Raw genomic sequence first — 13,520 nt, forward strand, 5'->3', positions numbered from 1 at the left:
AAGTTTAAGAATTACACTTTTATTGCACACAATGCAAAATCCTATGACAGTTATTTTGTAATTAGTCAATTAATAAAAGAAAAAATGAAAATGGATTTGTTAACGATCGGTGGAAATATGTCGATATCAATGAATGGTTTAAACATCAGATTCAAAGACTCTTTGAACTTTCTAGTATCAAAATTGTGTAAATTACCACAGGCTTTGGGTTTTAAAGGGGCAAAAGGATATTTTCCTAATTTTTTTAACACTGTTGATAACCAAAAATATGTCGGGCCTAGACCGGCTGTAGAATTTTATGGTGTGGAAAGTATGATGCCAGACGAGAAGAAAGATTTTCTTTTATGGTATTCTAAACACAAGAATGACGATTTGATTTTCAAAATGAATAAAAAATGTACTGTCGCTTAGATGTAGAGATTCTAAGGTTGGCTTGTATCTTGTTCAGGCAAGAGGTTATGGAGATCACCAAAACAACACGTGTATTTAGACGAGCAGTTTCAGGTCAAATACAAAATATTATCTATTGATCCTTTTCAATATGTTACTTTAGCGAGCTTTTGTATGGCAATGTTTAGACTTAAAACCATAGCTTTGCAATTACAAGACAGTTATCACAGAAAACAAAACAGGTACTCTACTCCATCCATCCAATGGCTCATGTATATAGAGGCCGAAGATAAAATAGATATTCATCATGCGCTAAAACCCGGAGATGAAATGCGTTTTGGAAAATACTATCTAGAAAGGGTATGCTGAAAATAATGGTAAAAATATGGCTTTTGAATTTAACGGATGCTTGTACCATGGTTGTAATATCTGTTACAGTGAAAAATCATGGAATAGTGTTACAAACACGACATTCGGTTCGCTTTATTCAAGAACTATGGAAAAAGTTAACTACTTAAAAAGCAGGGTTTTCAGGTGCATCAAATCTGGGAACATAATTGGCGGCGTCTGGTTCGTGAAAACATCCGTGTGCAGAATTTCCTGAAACATGCCTGTCTACCTGAGGCTTTGAACCCTAGGGAATCTCTCTTTGGTGGTCGAACAAATGCAGCATATTTATATTACAAGGTGTGCGCTGGTGAAAAAAATCCATTACTATGATTTTACAAGTTTATATCCTTAAGAAAAAAACCAAAAGACATCCAATCAGTCATCCAAAAATTATTTATAAGGATTTTGAACCTTTAGAAACGTATTTAGGATTAGCCTGGGTGAAGGTGTATCCAACCAGAAATCTTCTAGTCCCTGTTTTGCCATGCAAAATAAACAAAAAATTATACTTTACGTTTTGCCACACTTGTGCTGTAACACAACAGCAGACTCCCTGCACACACACTCACGAGGAAAGAGTGCTCACCGGCTGCTGGACAACACCAGAATTGTTTGCAGCCATTCAGCAGGGATACAAAATTGAAAGCATATATGAGATGAGATATGGCATTTTAAACAAAGCTCTACCGAACGTTTTTCAGAGTATATTAATGCCCATTTAAAAGCTAAGCAAGAATCTTCGGGTTATCCTGAGAGCTGTCTAAACAGAACAGTGTAAACAGTATGTATCCATTGTGACAGATAGGGGACGCTATCGCTCCCTTTAACCCCTGTCCACGACTTCAGACACCAGGTAAAAGTCCAAACGTTGACTTTATTAAATCTCCACAATGCACAAAGCACCCTCTTCTCCACTATACTCATACAATAACAATAATAAACACAATAATCCAGTCCTCCAACTCCCAGACACGCTGCCACCCTTCCACCCAGCTCAGATCGCCGTCTGGGAGCTCCCACAATCCTTTTATATTCCCTGACTCGGAAGTGTTCCCAATCTCAGTCGATGTGATCTTGTATCACTTCCAGGTCAGGTAAAAAGTCCTTTTCTTCACCCCGGAAGCATGTCATTCCCCTTGTCCATGTGACTTGGATGTACTTCCGGGGCGTAGGGTAAATAACCGTTGTGCCCCCCTGCAGCGTCCCCTAGTGGCCCCCATGGCATCCAGCAGGGCTGCGTATAAAAACTGCAATATCCATGATGCCCTGCTGGTCTTCGGGGGACCTCCATGCTGCAGGGAGGGCTCCACCTGGCGGCTTGGGGGTATTGGCCGGGATAAAGAGGGGAATTGTTACATAAAGGCACATCTGTTATTGGCACAAATATGGTTGATCTGGTCAAGTTCACCACACAAACACGAACATTAAACAAGAGTGGAAAACCAAAAGGTTGGGATTTATTCTTTAACGCTATGGCTGAAATTAATGTGCTCGGGTCCATTTTTCCAAACATGGGCATTAGGGTTTTATTTCAAGAGATTAAAAATGATACAAAAGCCGATTCAAACAGCCAGTAAACAGCTTCGCGTATCATGTGATTTTACAACCATGCTCGACCGGGCCTCTGGCTCTGTAATTGAAACACCCAGGTTATCTAGACATATCAGAAAACGGCCAGTCTTTAGAAAAAGCCAACTATTTAAAAAACACAAATGGCTCACAGTATGAATAAAGGTGTTTTAAAATGAAATGTAGAAAAATAGTGTTTTAACATGGCTGTTTATTACTATGTATTATTGCTATTATTATTATTTTAATTTAGATCATTTCGTTTGATTCTGCCATAACTCTGTTAACTCTGTGAAAATACTTTTACACCACTGTACTAATGCTTAGAAAATTAAGGAAGCGACTTCTTTAATGTACAGTGTTTTATTATTGTGTACAGTAATCCCTCCTCGATCGCGGGGGTTGCGTAGAAACCATATGTTTGTATGGTTATTTTTATATGTTTTAAGCCCTTATAAACTCTCCCACACTGTTAACATTATTAAAGCCCTCTAGACATGAAATAACACCCTTTAGTCAAAAGTTTAAACTGTGCTCCATGACAAGACAGAGATGACAGTTCTTTCTCACAATTAAAAGAATGCAAACATATATTCCTCTTCAAAGAATGTGTGTCAGGAGCAGAGTATGTCAGAGAGAGAGAGAGAGAGTGAGAGAAAAGCAAACAATCAAAAAATCAATACATGCTTTTGGGCTTTTAAGTATGCCGAAGCACCGCAATAAAGCAGTATTTTTTAGAGGAGCATCCGTATCCTCTAGGCAAACAGCCTCTGTGCAAACAGCCCCTCTGCTCACACCCCCTCCGTCAGGCGCAGAGAGAGTGAGAGAGACAGAGACAAGCAAACAATCAAGCACCGCACGGGAAGCATATCGTTGAGGAGTTTTATTTAATACGTAATACGTGCTCTGATTGGGTAGCTTCTAAGCCAATAGCATCCCTTGTATGAAATCAACTGGGCAAACAAACTGAGAAGGCATGTACCATAATTTAAAAGACCCATTGTCCGCAGAAATCCGTGAAACAGCGAAAAATCCGTGATATATATTTAGATACGCTTACATTTAAAATCCGCGATGGAGTGAAGCCGCGAAAGTCGAAGTACGATATAGCGAGGGATCACTGTATTATTACTATTATTAGTATTTTCATTTAGATCATTTTGTTTGTTTGATTGGATCATGACTCTGTTAACTCTGTGAAAATACTTTTACAACATGTGTTATTACCGTGTGAACATTTAAAAAAATAAATAAATAAATAAAATATATACATACAGACCCTTTAATTTTTATCTGTCTGATTATTGGATTATTCACTATAATAACCACAGACACTTTTATGTTGGTTAATATCTCATTTATTTATTTATTTTCAATCCGAATACACATAGTTGTAACATTTTTTTTCTGCATTTAATATGTTGCACATAATATTCAGCAAAAGCAAACATATGACTGACTTATTTCTGATTTCTGGGTAAACACGTCCAGTTTCATATTTTCAGTTTGTCCCCTTTTTATTTGATTCAAATATCTGACAACCATCTGGTCATTTAGATGAATATCTCCTGGGTACAATACACAGCTCATGGTAAGTCCTTTGCTTTTTTGATTCAAATAGAAAATACAATGGTGACCACAGCTAGTGGATAAAAACTCCTGGAACTGAATCCTGTTATAAGTGATGCAGCTAGCATTAAGCTTCAAAAATGTCATAATAACTTCAGGAAATATTTCAGAATCTGGGGGAATTCCATACGAGTCAAAAAATTCAGCTTTTCCATGATCTGCAAGGTAAATGGCAATCCAGTGATTTCTGGGTTTATCATGGGGGTCTGTGTTTATGATCATAAACAGAGGTCTGGCAACCAACTTCTCCTTGGGCAGTTGATCTGAAGGGAATACATCCAGAAAATGGATGTGTCAGTGGCCCAGATGCAAGGGTGGTCCTGAGCTGCTCGGTGTCCAGAGGCTGCATGTCTGAACATGTCTATGGCTTAACTGTAGTCGTAAATGACTTGCCGACGCATGTTAATTTGAATGATGTTGTCAAAAACCGCATACACAATCATATTCACTGTATCTTGCAGCGGTTCAGCAAATCTTATTTCAGTCCTGAGGTTGCCTGTTTTGATGAGTAAATAGTATCCTGTTGATTCCATATCAGGGCTTAGGTTGAATGCAAAAAGTGAATAGCCTTTAGCAAACTCTTCATGATCGACTAACAGGGCCTTATCTTTCATCCTCTTGTCTGCGGTTTCCACCAATTGAAAATATTCTCTGACACAGTGACCATTTGCAAAATCAGGCTGCAGAGGCTTGCTGGGTGTCTGCTCTCCATCCAGGTAAAGAGCCATGAAGTTGATGTTGTTATATTTAAAATTAAAGGGGTTGTGTGTAAAGTTGCCACTGAAAGCTGCATTGTCAACAAATCCCAAAACAACCAATTTTGGCAGCTGTCCCAGAAACAGGTTTTCCTGGTTGCAGACATGACTACCAGCAGGTATGCTGAACACTTTCATCTTAAAACGGTCAATTGGGTATTTTGCGTTGCTGGTCATCAAGGCCTCTGCATGACCCAGTCTGACTCCAGGGTTGACTTGAACTCTTTTCACAAACAATGATGCTGATAATATGGTAATCTTAAATTGATCACCATTGCTCATCAGACAAAAGTCATCCTTATTTCGTACCAACTTTATTTTTACATCAACCCCATTAATTAATAATTTCTTTTGAAAGAACAGATCTGCATGGATGTGACACAATAAATCAACCCTGCGGCTTCTGGACAAGTAAGCAGCCCTTTTATTGAATCCCAAATTTAGGCCATCCAGAGCAGTGGCATTGTGTTGTCCGTGTGTGTCTTTATAGAACAGTCCAGCTGAAAATTGTGTTTTCAGAGTCTCATCTCCGTAATTTAGTACGGTTTCAATAAACGCTCGATATGGGTAACAGTTATTGCTCTGGCTATACAATCTGTCCCCGACGGTGATATCCACCTGACGGAACAGAGAAGCAATCGGGTAGTTTACAAGGGCAACACGTGAATCGGCAGCCAGAGTTGTTCCATCATTTTTATTTATTTTACAGCTTAAGTAGAGGAATGTGTTTTTGAGGTCCAGGTATTGATCATTACCGGCAATCGAAAACTCAAGTGGCGCATTTTCCGACAATGCTGTGAGAGGCGGCACTTTCGACATAGTAACTTTTTTCAATACTGGTTTGTGTTGGTGACAGCTAAAATGCGTCCAGTTCCGATTTTGCACATTCATCTGACGCACAGTGTACAAAGGCCATGTTTAGAATATATTACCAAAATGTTGCTTAGTTCTGGATCTTTTCTTGGTTGACTTTCTTTTTCTTTTGGCAGAGTGTAAAGCTTTTTTCCTCTTTGCTCTCTTCCTGGGCCGTGCAGGTGGTCCGAGCAGTGCTAGATGGGGTGTGTGTCTTTTTCTTTTGACACCTCTCTTTATAACAATCATACCAGAACCTTCTTGTTGGGGTGTTGCAACTTTATTCATTACAGCACCTTCCACGTGACTCATGACATCATTAGCAATGCTTTTCACTGCAGACTTGACATGAGGTTTAGCAATTTCTAGCTCACGCCTAAACAGAGGTACCGCTTTTCTGAAGAGAGCTTTAAACATACCACCAATACCACCACTGTTCTGGTGTTAGGACTGCTATTTTGCAGAGTGCAGCTTTACACATAACAAAGACACAGTGCTGGACAGGTTGTGGCAGTTGTATAGCATAATGATAAGAGATTTTGTTTACAACTCCAAATAGTAATAAATAACTCAAGAGACAATAATACCCAATTTTCTGTGGGGGTTGTGGCCATGCCAAAAAAGTATTATGAAATGCTTGATTTAAAAAACTTAAACCTGGGCTGTCCAACTCCAGTCCTGGTGGGCAGCAGTGGCTGTAGGTTTTCATTCTAACCCTTTTCCTAATCAGTGAGCAGTCTTCACTGCTAATTAACTCATTTCCCCTTCGTTTTAGTAGCCTTGTTTTTAAGGATTCAGTCCTCTGAATTCATTCGTTTCTTCATTAAATGGCAAACAGAAATGAGATGTGAAACAAGCCAACAGATGACCAGCTAAATTGGAATATCAAACTCCAGCCAATTTCACTCCAACCAGTTTCTTAAGTGAAGCCAGTTCTTGCTGTTAATTAAAGCAGTTATTGAAAGTCATGACTTGTTGTTGCTCTCATTCTGCCATAGCAGGTTGTTGATATTCTGTTTTTTCTAAGATCATCGTCAAGATGCTGTGGTGATCTAAGTAGCCCAACATGACCGAGACCTTCACCTTTCTTTATTTTTCAGGTTAGCTGGTCATGTGGCCGCTTGATGTATGTCTTGTTATTGTTTGGCTCCTCATAAAGGAAAAAGAAACAACTAAGGGGTATGAGTCACATCAATTAAAACTAAGGCAAATCAAGTTAATCAGCAGGAAAAATACTCACTAATTAAGAAGATGGTTACAATGAAAATCTGTAGCCACTGCAGCCCAACAGGACCAGAGTTGGACACCCTTGGCTTAAAGTAACGGACAAGAATAAAACCTGGATTGCCATCTTGAATGGCAAGTGTCTGCCTGATAAGCATGTTGTTTCTAGCCAAGTCTCTTCCTTTCTTCTACAGAACAGTCTGTCTGATCCCAACCACTCAGACTTCGAGAAGGAATAGTCCCCTGAAACAGCATTACTGTTGTCAACATGTTACATGATCTTTCCTCTGCCTTCAATAAAGTCAACCACCACATTCAACATGGCACCCACTCTGACCTTGGAATCACTGGGTCTGCCCACAAATGGTTTGAATCCTACCTCTTAGGAAGATCCTAACATGTGTCCCAGCATGGAGAGATGGGAGCGCCATACAATTACAGGGGTTCACCGAGGATCAGTGCTGGAACTGTATGCAACTGTACCAGTTGTTTCCTAAAGAGGACAACATAGTATCAGCTATAATTTCTGCATGTCTCACTGATATTGCAGCCTGGATGAATGAACAACATCTCCGGCTCAACCTAGGAAAGATGGAACTTTTTATCTCACCTCATCCATCCATTTAGTATCCCATCTATATTATACCTAGTTAGTACACAACCTTGGGGTGGTGATTGATGATCAACTGTTTTTCATGGGCAATGTTGTCACAGTCTGCGGTGGGATGGCATCCTGCCCAGGGTTTGTTTCTTGCACTGCAAAAAATGAAATCTAAGCAAGTGAAAAGTACTTATATTATGACTTTAAATCTTTTTTTCCTTATTGTAAGAATTATTGACAGTCTCTCAATCTTGTAGTATCACTATATACAATATCCACATGATCTGACAGAGTATGCCGCATAACTCCTGGTTCAGATTACGGGTCTTGGCACATCTAGAATACTGCAGCTCTCTTATATCAGGAGTGCCTGAATGTGTTACCCATCAGCTGCAGATGATTCAAAATGCAGCAACACATCTGGTGTTTAACCAGCCAAGACGGGCATATGTCACTCTTCTTTTCAGATCACTATAATGGCTTCCAGTAGCAGCACATATTAGGTTCAAATCATTTATGCTTGTCTACAGAGTAGTCAATTGGTCAACACCTACCGTATGTATATACAATACAATACAATTTGTTTTTGTGTTGTGTTCACACAAGAAGTGCCACAATGGGCTTTAACAGGCCCTTCCTCTTGACAGCCCCCAGCCTTGACTCTCTAAGAAGACTAGGAAAAACTCCCAAAAAAAACCCTTGTAGGGAAAAAATGGAAGAAATCTTGGGAAAGGCAGTTCAAAAAAAGACCTCTTTCCAGGTAGGTTGGGCGTGCAGTGCGTGTCAAAAAAAAGGGGGTCAATACAATACAAGTAAATTATAACTATCATGTTACTTATGTTTTAGTGCTAATGACTAACAACAGAGATGCCGTCTGTACAGTTAATCAGCAACTCTAGTCAGGATATGCTAAACCAAAGTAGTGAGTCTTCAGCCGGGATTTGAAAGCTGAGACAGGAGGAGCATCTCTTATAGTAGCAGGCAGACCATTCCACAGTTTAGGGGCCATGTAACTAAAAGTTTGACCTCCTGTTATTTTATTAATTCTTGGAATTAATTCTTGGAATATGGAGGCATTTATGAGGTCCTATGATCCTTTCCAACCACTCAGGTCTGCATTTGGTGATGCCACCTATGCATGGTATCAAATCTCAGCCCTGATGCTTTTCATGTGTTGCTCTGGGCTGGTGGAATGAGCACACCACCTCCATTGAAAATTCTGACTCCTTCAATGTGTTTAAGGAGCATTTTTATTTGGTGAATTTCTGTCTTAAGTGACAGAGGTTAGGTTTTGTAACTTAGGAATTGTAACTATCTTTGATTTTGTTAAGAACTCTTTGCTCATGATAAACAATTTTATAATAAAATAATAATAATAATAATGCATTTTATTTATATAGCACCTTTTTAATAACCTTCTCCTGTGACACTTGTTCTAAAAAAGTCCCACAGATTGAAGTTTACTTGATTATGTAGACATCTTTTATAAGTTTATATATTTCGATAAAAGCGTCTGGTAAGCAAATAAATGTAAATGTATCACACATGTCAAGCAACTCACTCTGGCCTTGAGCTGGTGGTAAAACTTGCTTTATGGTGGCATGTACCTGTGGGTTAAATTTTAAGTTTGAGGCTTGAAAAACAAAACCATGCATGAAGAACAAACAAGCAAACATAAATTGTGCTTTAAATATATAGAGGCAATAGAAGATGTAAAATACTAGTCATTCAGTAATAGTGAACTTGGTGTCCATTTTAATGGAGTCAGAAGACCTAACCTTAGCTAGATAAAATAAATAATAAAGGATAACCAAAATCCACAAAAAAATTGACCAAGTCATGATTTGAAGGTGAACCCCTGGAGCTGTAAGATGTCAGTGCTACCTACTACACCAGCACATTGGAACTGACTTTTTAAAATACAATGTAAGAAGAAACATCAGAAAGAGCTGAGGTACTGTAGTATTGTATGGCTGTAATAAAAAAAACTGAAAATGTTTGAAATACAAGAAATTGTCTTGTTCAGGTGTGAGCCTTCTTCAGACTGCCCCAAGATGACATTAGAGATGGTTATGAAGTCTACAAACCTGAAGTGGTGGATTCAGGAAGGCAGAGACCAGCACTGCCATCTGGGACAGAGGAGAAGTCAATCATTCTTTCTTCAGAGGGGAGAAGACAGATGGCATCAAACAACAGCATCACCTTCCAGCTGGGAGTATAGCAGTTATTAAATGAGCCCTGAGGTTGTCTCCTGGACACACATATGTGACAACTTTTTGAACTCAAACACATCTTTAATCTCCTGCAAAAAGACCAGTAAGATAATGATGGCTATGCACATTGGATTACAATTATAGATACTGTAACAAATAAACATATAATCTTAACTGTCACATAGTAGTAAAGGTCCAAATATTCAAGTCAACCAATAACTCTTTCATCCCATATCCCACCTTATTTTCCTTGGTTGGCTATATTCATTGTAGATTTTAAATAATTGAATTTCTGATTTCTTACATCCTTCTAAAATGCTCCATATTATATACTTACTGTATATAACAACATAACCTTCTGAGACCTACACAGTCCAATTCAGGGTCATGGCAGGGACCAGAGCCTACCCTTACAGTACTGGTTGCAAGCCAAGAAACAGCCCTGGTCAGGGATCCAGTCCATTGCAGGACCCACACCTGCAAACACCCACAAAGGAGCAAAATGGAATCACTAATTAAAAAGGGAAAACCAAAGCAGTTTGAAAAACCCATGCTGAACATTCAGATTTCTCCCACAGGTTTTGAAAGCAGCAGCACTAACGACTGTGCCATTGCTCCTCTCCTTGTGATTATGTAGCAGGCGCAAGAGAACACAACATATTTCTCTTCATTGTGGCACCAAATTCCCTTATCTTGCAGTCAACTGAAATGTTTCAGAAATCATTTTTGTTAGTTGAAAAGGTGCCAAGCCAAGGTGTTAAATCATTACCAGCCAGTAAGCTGTATCCATGTCTAAAAGGTTGCAACTTAAATCTGTAGACAGAGTAACCCAAGTGATCTGCTCACTGCTGTAGTATAACTATTATGATCTTCATCCTGTTTCATGGATGTATAACCCTCCACTATGAAGTCAACAGCAGTAAGTCAAAAGATATGATTCTGAGAAAAGCACCTTATTGTCCAAGTGATGATGAGTTTTTATTTACAGAAAAGGGCTTATCTTAGATGTAAAATTCCCACACAACCTCTAGATTGATATTTAATTGTTGCTGGTGAAAATAATTTGTACCTCTGCCAAAAAAAAAACAAAGGGTAAGAATGAATTTACCCTGGATAGCAAAGGCTACTCTAACAGAAGAAAAAATGTGTTTTTAGTAAAATTGGGTCAGAGAATATCTCAAATGGATGGATGGATGAATATCTCATTGTAAATCCCCTCTTAAGAAGGTACACAGTGAAGCGATGAAGTCTGTATGGAGCAAAGGGTTAAATGATTTGCTTTAACATTCTTCTAGCTGCAAGGCTTTGGGCAAGCAAAATTTTGTGAGAAATGTTAGGGGTGGGGATGTTAGAAAAAAAATTAAACATGTCTGAGCAAGGAAGGGAGAGTGGCAATAAGAGACCTGCCAACAGCTTGTTGAAGGAACTAAAAAGGGATGTTAGGCAGAGTTAGACAGAAGTGAAACTGTGCACAAAGTTGACTGGGCTGCTTGAGGAAGTAGCTGAGATTTGGAAAAACAAAATGTAATCAAGGGACGACTGTCCAGTGGGACACCTATCCTGGGCTTTTATAGAGGCCTGCATGATAAAGCAGTGACCCAGTACAAGCTGTGTTGTAAATATTAATGTAATACCTCTTTTTATCTCTGTAATGAAATACCTCTTTATAAATCACTCACTTGAAGATAAAGGATAAAGTTTTCGCATGGACTTTTTCCGCTCTTGTTATGACAAACAAAGTTGAATAACTGGATGTGGTGTAAGTAATGCCTTATTGAGCTTTCCCTATTTTCTGTTAAAAAATGCCAAAATGTTGTGGACAACAACAGGAGTACCAGACCTAAAACATCTTCCAGAAAAATGCAAGTGGCATGAAAGTAGACACAGTCATCTAAAGCAGTGTTCTTCAACCAGTTTGCCATGGCACAGTGGTGCACCACAAGAGCTAGTCAAGTGTACCATGGACATGATAGTGTAGCGAACTTGGGCCTGAACCTGCGAACTTCGCATGTGGTAGAGATCTGTGTGAGGAGGACAGGTCTACCTCGAACAGCTGGCCTAAAAGCAGCTCCGTGATTGCTATGTTGCAGACACGGTACATAGGGCACTTCAGATGTGTCACCTGGCTGCTAGAGTCCATCTACCCAGGATGTATGGTCACAGCGCTGGTGAATAGTGGGTGTACGAGTGAGGCGGAAAGGGGCAGGCAAAAGGGCAAAGCAGCTTGAAGATGCCACGAAAGTTCTCACTGAGTGCCATGCCTGTGAAAGCTGATCTCAGAGCTTCTCTTTCACCAGCTTCTCCAGTAGTCCCACCCCTTCAGGCTGTTAATCACGTGTGTGAGGCATGTCTTTGTGGTTAGTAAGATAGTGGTGTACCTTGGGTTGACTATGGTTACAAAATGTGTGCCACTATAGAAAAAAAGGTAGGGAAAAACACATCTAGACAAGAGTATGAGGCTAATTTTTTTGGCAGGCTTAGTGAAATTATTTAGTTTAATCAGAAAGTAACTGAGAATTTTTCAGGCCTGAAGGAGAGGAGGGCAAAATGTATGTTCATGGGAATATAGATATCCTGATTGTAAAGGCAGAATAAAATTTAGGTTGGACTTGTCCTTTGGGTGTAGTAGAAGATAGGTTGGGGGGGAGGGGTGAGTTATATTTTAAGATCTGGGGGTCTGTAGCTCTTACAATGTGAATTTGTGTCCAGGTGAGGTAAGTTTGACAAATGTGTAGACATTATGGATTTTGGCAGAATGGGGAACTGGGTAAGTTGGCAGAGGATTGAGCAATTTAGAGATAGGTACAGTATAAAATTTGGGTGGCAGGTGCACCTGTTCATTTCCACATCAAGTTATGGGAAGAACAGGGTTCTGTGGATGTCATGGACTGAAGTTTAAATGGGAAAGCTGGCATCATATTGGGCAGCAGGGTATAATATATTTTAGCCTGAATTTGTCCATTGGTCTGGTACTGGACAGGCCAAGATGTGTATTGGCACTATGATTAGGACCACAAGAGCATGGAATGACTGGATAAATAGATTTAAATGGCATTATATAACCAATAGATGTGAAAGCCACTATATACTAGATATGTACTGCTCCCCCAAAAAATTGTACCCCCACCCAAAGTTTTTTCACCAGCCACCACTGGAGCAGAGTTCACACTACTAGATTAATGTTAGAAGATCTCAAAGAGTAAAATGTGCTGCATGATACTGTAAGATTTTTTGGATGATGTGTAATAGCTTATTGTCCTAGATCCACCAGATTATGACTCTGCATATTCCAAAGGCCATAGGCCACCAAATTTCACATTTTCATGGCTATCTGGAACATTTGTTCACCTGTCTTCCATTGCCAACTGGATAGATCTTCCTTTCATTGGACTTGTGTAGAATTATTGTTAAAATTTATAGATCTTAGATTAATACTGTAGAATGCTATCAAAATAAACAACTGAATGTACTAAAAGTGTGATTCGTAATATAGCTACAAAGTTTACATAGTATAGACAAGAGAGGTTGCTCTTTTTGTGATTCCCCAATCTAAAATGAGAAAAAGTTACACTAAAAAGTTATACTAAAAATAAAACATACAATTATTATTGTATACATAGGTGCAAAAGAGGTGGACAATCATGGTAAATAAACAAAAAAGAAAGCAAACTCAGTCTGCCAGGCACTGTAGAGTGACTCACACAAGTAATACTCTTTCCTTTTTATTCCTTTTTAAAGGTAAAACAGGAATGCTGTTGGGACAGGATGGAAGGATGGATGCTGGAGTGGGAGAAAGCAGGTGGAAGGAGACAGATATGGCCTTGGAGCAAACTCAATAAATTAGTAATACAGACCTCCAAGGACAACAGGTTATAACTTTTTCTGTTGGTTGCTGGC

The sequence above is a fragment of the Polypterus senegalus genome, chromosome 1 (assembly GCF_016835505.1).
Source record: "Polypterus senegalus isolate Bchr_013 chromosome 1, ASM1683550v1, whole genome shotgun sequence".
NCBI lineage: Eukaryota > Metazoa > Chordata > Cladistia > Polypteriformes > Polypteridae > Polypterus > Polypterus senegalus.